This window comes from Miscanthus floridulus, chromosome 18, assembly GCF_019320115.1.
Source record: "Miscanthus floridulus cultivar M001 chromosome 18, ASM1932011v1, whole genome shotgun sequence".
NCBI classification, from domain to species: domain Eukaryota; kingdom Viridiplantae; phylum Streptophyta; class Magnoliopsida; order Poales; family Poaceae; genus Miscanthus; species Miscanthus floridulus.
In genome coordinates this window covers 102,462,156-102,470,385 of record NC_089597.1, presented here as the reverse complement: position 1 = coordinate 102,470,385, position 8,230 = coordinate 102,462,156, and the positions used below count along the sequence as shown (strand labels likewise).

Sequence of the window (8,230 nt, the reverse complement as noted above, 5' to 3'; positions counted from 1 at the left end):
ACTTTCCTGGGATAGTATGAGATGCATATTTGCCCCTACCAACCATGTAAGTTTCAGATCAAAGTATCACTAATTTGGAAAGATGCTTACCTGCACTGATACTTGTGAAAGAACCTCGCGTCGATGGTTGGGGGATTTATAGTGAGACTGAAGACTCTTAGACATCTCCAGGAGTATATCCAAAAGTATTAAACTGGCTCTCTAAATCATCATTTGGTTTTTAACGAATAAAAAATATTCTTTATATCTTTCCTACATATAACAACTATTACTAAGGCACGTGAATAGCTATTTTCCAAACACTCCTATCTATGCAATGGTCGTGTGTTATTCGTAAACATATTAAATTGTATAAGAATCATGTTTTAATGACAACCTAATTTACTTAAATGTATAGGCAACCATGGCATGGTATGTAGTGCATGTTGGTCACATGCCTGGGATTTATCGAACCTGGAAAGATTGCTATGCTCAAGTCAATCGCTACCCTGGTAATTTGCACAAAAAATACAACACAGAAGATGAAGCTTTGAGGGCCTACTATAGTCATCCGGCCTACCTTGCAAACCATGGGTAACCGGCCTACTATGGTCCAATGAATGCAAACCATGGCCATCCACTGGCACTGAAGATCGAAGAGAAGCCACCCACCGGAGATGTGAAGATTAAGAGAATTGCTCCTTGGTCTTGGAAAGATGTCATGCTTTTATTTATGGCTATGGTCATCGCTTTTCTTATTTGGAAGTTGATGTAGGCTTAGTTTCGTAGAAGAGTAGGTGGGCTTTGTTGTATATGGTCAATCAAACAATGAATTTGTTCTAGGTGAACATATGCTATTATTTGACTTTGTTGTATGTGGACTTATTATTAGACTTTGCATTAAACATATATATATATATATATATATATATATATATATATATATATATATATATATATATATATATATATATATATATATATGAACATATGCTATTAGTAGTTGTCCGCGGCCAAAACTAACCACGATCATGTCACAGCCATGACTCATCGTCGCCTATTACCCTGTCGCCGAAGAACTGATCGGCAACAAGAAGCGGTTGATATCGCTGGGACGGGAGAGCCACATGATCCGACAAACGGTGACGGTGTTAATCAGGTCAGTGAGAACGAGCAGCCATGGACCCCGTCTAGCCTGCTCGATCTCGGTCAAAATGACCAAGATGGCCAGGTAACTTTGGTATCATGTCACTATGTAGCCACACACGCTAATCAATTGAGAGGGTCATACCTTACTTGGTGTCTCTAGCAGGAGCCTCCGCCAGCCGAGGAGCTAGAGGGTTTGGGTAGCAGGAAGGCCAGATCCAAGCGAGGCATGTCAAAGATTCCTGTTGGTAGGAATGCACACTGGCACATTACTGAGTTCGATGAATTCGGGGATCCACTCTCACCGCCTATAGCTTTGACCAAATACAAGACTATCCTCGAGTTACTTGTTAGGGACTTCATCCCGATTAAGTACAGGAAGTGGATTGGGAAAGATGATGACCGGTGGAGGGTTCCCGAAAGCGAGAAGGATTACATATGGGATGTCAAGATCCCAGAGTATTTCACTTTCCCAGCCGAGTATGACAGGGAGTTAGTCAAGAAAAAAGCAAAAGAAATCATGGGAATATGCTTCAAGAATTTTAAGGGGACATTGTACAAGAATTTTATCCTCCAAAATAAAGAGCCAGATTTCGATGGTGGATAGTTGAGCAAGCAGAAGGACTTCTAGCAGGCTTTCAAGGAATACAGGTTATCCGAGGAGTACTTAGAACTGAGCAGGAAGAATAAGGAGAATTCACAGAAAGCGACGAATCCTCATCATCTCGGCTCTTGTGGCTACGCCAAAAAGATGCCAGAATTTGAAGCAGAACTTCAAAAGATGGATCGCCTTGATGAGGAAGGCGTTCAAGTTGAGACCACCGATTGGGAGCCCAGATCGGTAATATACTGTATGGGGAGGAATGTATGGCATGCCAAGGACGGGAGCTTGAGCTCCTCAAATCTACCCATGAGTGAACTCATCTAGAGGATCTCATAGGTAACTGAGGAGGTGAGGCAAGGGACTCACACTTCTAATAGGGAGAAAGACGTGCTCACCCAAGCACTCGGAACCAAGGAGCACCCTAGTCGCACTAGAGAAACCAGTGTTGTTCCTTGGAAACTAGCATCCCCCCAAGAATCTAACACTTACCGGAGCCGCTCGAGGGGTAGAGGGGAACATGAGGCAGAGTATTTGAGGAGACTAAAAGAGATGGAAGACAAAATGGAAGCACGGATTGAGGCGATCGTTGAAGCGCGAGTCAAGCAAATTTTGCTGTCCAAGGGGTCAGTAGTACCACAAAACCCTACTCCTACTGCCTTTAGCTCATAGTTTAGGGGTTGCAGCAGCTGCGGATCGACCCCGCTCGACGAAGAAGAGGCGAATGTGCCTCATCCGGTGGACGACATCACTGAACCCGTCAATGTCAGGTTGTACATCTGTCAGGAATGGAGAAAGGACAAGGTGGTGCTCGGCCAGGCCTGGCCTATGGAAGACGGGACAATTAATGGCCGCCCAATTCCACTTGGGTATGCTCATGTCACCATTGACATAATACTTGATAAGAAGTATAACAAGATACCCATTGAGTACCCCGTAGCGAAAGACAGGCCGAAACTTGGTCAAAACAAGGGCTCTCAAGTGGCCTGGCGCAAGCGCTTCATTAAGCTTGACCACCAATTGTCCTCTGATGATGAGGACGACTGCGAGTCTTTACCCACCCGTGATGATAACTCACCATCTCCCAACAGAGATCACTCCCCTCCTCATCCGGAGCTATCACCCCCGAGAAGACATATGTCTCCTTCTATTCCTCCTTGTCCGACTCCATCTTCATCAGCCCCAAGAAAAGAGACTCCTCCTCATCCTCCTCGTCCGACTCCATCTTCATCAGCGCCGGGAAAACAGAATTCTCATCGTCATCCTCCTCCTCCACCTCAGCCCAAAACAAGATCAAGGACATCCTCGCAGTCACAGAAAAGGTCCTTGGATTTGGTCGCTAATGCTCCCAAAGTGGACCAACAGAAAAGAAAAAGGCCGTTCAGTGGCAGCGTTACCTCCTTGATGGAAGAAAAATTTACAGCACACATCAAGAAGGAAGATTGTATTAGTTTCTTCAATCTCTGTGCCTCACTGCCTTCGTTTATGTTGAAGTCCGAATTCGAAAGGCAAACACAGAATAAATACGCTACAACAAGAGACGAAGAAATACACAATAAAGATTTAAGGAACATACGGAAGTACGTCGAAGACAACCCAGGATTAACCATGGAAGAGGCCACGACCATCTATTATGATGTATAAGGGACGACAACACCAGCAATGAAGTATGTAAGGGGCAATTTTTGGTTCCCGATCATGAGTTTAAAAATCTGACAACATATATGCGCCATTTACATGAATATTACATGGCTCAAGCAATAGAGATGGACAGCTTTGGTTTTGAGGTTATTATCCGTTCGCCACATGTTTTCAATTATCCTGAAGAAGAGAAGTTCGATGTTGAGTGGGAGTGCTTGTTTCAGCTATACCAGAAACATGATCTTGATGTTCAACTGTTGACGCTGTGGACTATGTAAGTACCCTACACGTACGATATTACAATTAACTACTCTCTCAAGACACAAATTGTAGACTTTCGAGCACTTCCCATGATTTTATGTAGGTGTATAGCAAAATTTTGCATTCTAAAAAGCAAATAAGATTACATCGGCTTCTTGGACCCCATGCGAGTCAATGAGAGGACATGTCTAGGCCTCTATGGATGTGATGTGAAAAACCTAAAACAGAGATTGATTGCTGTTTTCGACGAATTCATAATGAAGAAGAAAACCCACATACTTCTAGCCTACAACTGCGAGTATATGTTCTCGGCTTTTAATTTTATGCTTCTTTTTTTGTTAAGATTATTCGATAATTAGGATTATGTGATTGCAGCAACCATTTTGTCTTCATTTGTGTTAATCTTGCCAAAAATCTGCTCGAGGTGTGGGACTCAAAGAAAAAACCATTTCATCATCTGGATGCACTGGTGTCAGTGCTGAATTAGTAAGCGATCCTAATAACATATTATTTTCTAATCACACATACCCGTTTTCTAATGTTTCTCCTTTTAATGATGCTCAGTGTCCGAAGAAGTCATATCGGTGGGAAGCCGGTCCCATTCAAGGTTGTCGAAATGGAGGGGAAGTACCTATCACAGCCGGCGGGAAACAATGAATGCATGTTTTATGTAATGTGGGCAATGCTTCACTACATCGGCGGGAAATCGGAAGAAGCCGATAAGTTGGTGTGTATAATCCCCATTTCATTTATGTCTGTTAATAATTCAACAAAATGATTTACTATTCCTTTTTGGATATCATCTTTTTTGAACGACAGCGCAAGAAATTTAAGCACGAAATGCTGCTAGAGATGGAGATCGTCGCACTACAATCGGAGCTGACAAAATTCATCTTAGCCGAGGTATTGGAAAAAGATGGAATATTTTCCATTGCACAATCCGTGAAGTACAAGGACCAGTATGGCCCAGAGTGGCTCGCCAGATTATTGTAAGAAGTCCGAGAATATTTCTTTTTTATTTTGAGGGATCGAGATCTGGATAAGAACATTTGAATTGTAACCGTAACATTTGTAATGTTTAATATTGATGGACCTATTGTCTACGTAGCGTATATAAAGCAAAACCCGATCCCACGAAAAAATATAAATTAAAATAAATTATAAAATAATAATATACGAGCGGGCCATCACCGCCGGTTAGCAACAAACCGGCAGTGTTGTCGTAACCATCACTGCCGGTTAGAAACAAACCGACAGTGTTGGCTTGCCCAACACTACCGGATTGAACCATGAACCGACACTGATGATTAGGACAACACTGCCGGTTTGATCCATCAACCGACAGTGTAGGTTTCCTCAACACTGCTGGCTTGAGCCAAGAACCGACACTGATATTTACTACAACACTGCCGGTTTGATCCATGAACTGACAGTGTAGGCTTGCTCAATACTGTTGGCTTGAGCCAACAAACGACACTCTTGAAGCAACCGTCACTGTCGGTTGGAACTACAAACCGACAGTGTTGTTCAACTAGATACTGCCGGGTGGATCCAGCAACCAACACTGTTTCCTGTAGATCAGTGTCGGTTTTTAAGGACCGACAGTGATGTCAACCCAACATCACTGCCAGTATGCCACTATCGGTTCAAATTCCGGCAGTGAAGTGGGTTTTTGAACCGGCAGTGATGTCCAGATTTAGGGTAGTGTCTCCAAACCAAACACATAGTAAGAGGAACTAAATACACATGAGGATCCATAGTTCCAATACTCATTGATAAAACTATAGGCGGAGGAGATGGGCTACATCAGCGCCCAGTCCAACCTCCCTGGCCTATAGGGGCAAACCTCGCTGCCTCGTCCACCAAACCTTCGTGGTGGACTCTCCCACTCAGGTGACCCCCCAGACCCCTCTCCTCCTCTTAGGTAAGCCCCCCTCCCCCTCCCCCCTCTACCCCATGGCACAACCCTTCTTCTTCCTTGGTGATTCGATTCAAACTGCGTTGCTTGGTCGGCTCCTCCTCCTTAGAGGATCTCCCGAACAAGGCCCCATCCCTATCCCATGATTTCATCCTCGGGGCCTCCAAGTTCGTTGTCTCTCCTCCATCGTTGCCCCCCGCTGCCTAGCATCATCGACGTTCGCGCATCTGCAGTGAGTGTAGTCCATCGTCGTCAGGCCTCCACCGGCCCGAGCAGTCGATGCTGGCGCAAGCAAGTGTCGGCATCATTGCACCCAAGTTCGGCCACGCCCCCGCCCCTAGCTCGTGAAGGGCTCCTGCAGCGCCGTGGGGATGACAGGGCGCCTCTTGTCCACAATCTGGGTGGACGCATCCTTGTGGTCCACCAGTGCCTAGGGCCCCGCATTGCTAGCAATCATCGTGTCATGTCGCATGACGCCGATGGTTGGCAACACATTTTATCGCGGCAATCCTGAAGTCCTCCCAACACCGGGCATAGCCACTGCCTAGTCACCAAAGCGTCGACTGGTCCCTGTCTGGTCGCCGGGTTTCTCGCCCAGGGCGCCCAATTCTGCTAAAGCTTGTGGCGCTTTGCTTCAATTGTTTTGCTGCCAATCACATGGCCGCTTCATGTTGTAACCCTTCTCATTTTTTGTTATACTATTGACACTCAACTAATCCCATATTCAGGAATCTATTTTGTAACTGGCTTTCGTGCTTTGACGAGTCATCCGAGATCCTTTCGATTTTATAGGATTCTATGTCTAATTATTCAAAAAATTGGATTGGTTGATATACGAGTTGATTTCCTGTTACGATGGATGGAAGAAAGAATAGATAGTCCAATAGCTCCAGCAGCCGCAATACACACTTATTCGTATTCGTAACCGTGATAATCTACATGCGGCCGTATTTGTATCTATTTGGTATCCGTGTCTGATTCTCAATCCAAAGGAAAATATATGGCTATTCTATTCACATATCCGATCTATTTACGTCCCCAGGGACAGTTATCCTTGGGGTGCGAGAAATAAACATTTTACGTCCCCATACGTACGGTTATCATTGGGGTGAGAAACATTGTAAAACGCTCACTCTCTCTCGTGTATAGAACAACGAGAAAGTCTTGGCCACAACATGACGAAAAAAACAGGCAAATTTTTGACTCAGTGTGATCGATAATACAAAATGGAGAAATAATATACGACTCAAACAACAGGCGTGCGTGCTCCATCGTTGGTTTCCATGGAGGGGCAGAAGAACATCGTGGCTGCCACCATGGAGAACAACTGCGCACCAACAAAGGGAAGATCATATCCAGAAATTGCACGCACGAGCCACACGTCCTGGCTCCTCATCGTCCCAGACAAAAACGCGTACACGGGGACCGGGTGGACGACAGCAGGCAGGAGGTTGACGACGAACACAAGCACGGCAGCCTCCTTCCTCCTTGCTCTCATGAGCCGCCACGCCCGACGCAGCACCCAGACGCTGTGGCAGCCTCTGTCCACGGCCGACACGGCGACGCTCACCGGGATTCGCTGTGGCGAGGTAGACGTAGAGGAGAAGAGCCACTAAAAACATCGAGTAGCCACACAGAGATTTTATGCCTGAGTCAGCGTACGTCCATGTGGAAACGAGTAGTAGCACAAGTAGAGCCGTGAGTAACAGCTCCAGCACGCCGGCGAGGGCAGCCGTGCCGAGAAGACCTCCGATCCTCTCCTTGACCGCCTTACGCGTGAGGCGCTCGCCAGAGTACGTCGTGGCGGTGGCGAGAGCGGTGACAAGCAGGGTGGCGAGTTTACTCGCGAGGTAGGAGAGGTAGATGGCTAATAATGACAGCTCCTTGGAGTGGTTGGAGCTCGCGGTGTCAGTGGTGATCTTGTGAGCTTTGATGTCTGCAAGGATGCTGGTGGCGAGTGGGTGGGCAAAGTGGACGGCGACGGCGATGAAGAGGAAGGTGTGGGCGAAGATGAGCAGGAAGGTCTTTGCAAAGAGACCGACGTCTTGCGTCGGGAGGAGCAGGGATTCCTCCATGAGTCTGATGCATGGCGACAGTGAGGAGCTTGCTTTGGTGGCCATGCGTAGTGCTAAGGATCAGTCAAGAGACAAGATTTGGACAACTGGAAGATGGATTATACAAGTGGGTTGCGGTGGATGTAGACGTCTTGTTTTCGTTTTCGCTGGCCGGATTGGATGACTTATGGTGAATGTCGCTGTCATAGCGTCATCGGTCTCTCCGACGACTTGGAAAAGCAGGTCGTCGGAGAAGGCAACTCTGAACTCTGATAGGTGAGTGGATTTGTCGCATGGAGGATCGTGCCCGCCAACTACTATAGACATACTACCTCCATAAACACCTGCAGGAGCAAGTACTCTGCAACCACCCTGACACAAACAGTATTATAGACGTCGATATTTCCCTCTACAGTATTGTGGGCGCCGTTAAACTCTCATACGGTAAGGCCCCCCACATGTCTCTGGGCATCGATAGTATTGTGAGCGCCGGGATTTACCGTACCGGGTGAACGTGATAAAACTCCTCACATGCCTCTAGACATCAAACAGTATTCACAGGTACAGACATCTACCATTCCTGAAGAAGGCAACACAATCTTCCACATGCATCAGACATTCTATAGTGAC

General features: G+C 46.2%; 1 pseudogene; it reads right to left on the bottom strand.

Moving 5' to 3' along the window:
• Positions 1-6,733: 6,733 nt before the first annotated feature.
• Positions 6,734-7,666, bottom strand: LOC136519408 (uncharacterized; annotated as a pseudogene).
• Between the last annotated feature and the right edge of the window lie 564 nt (positions 7,667-8,230).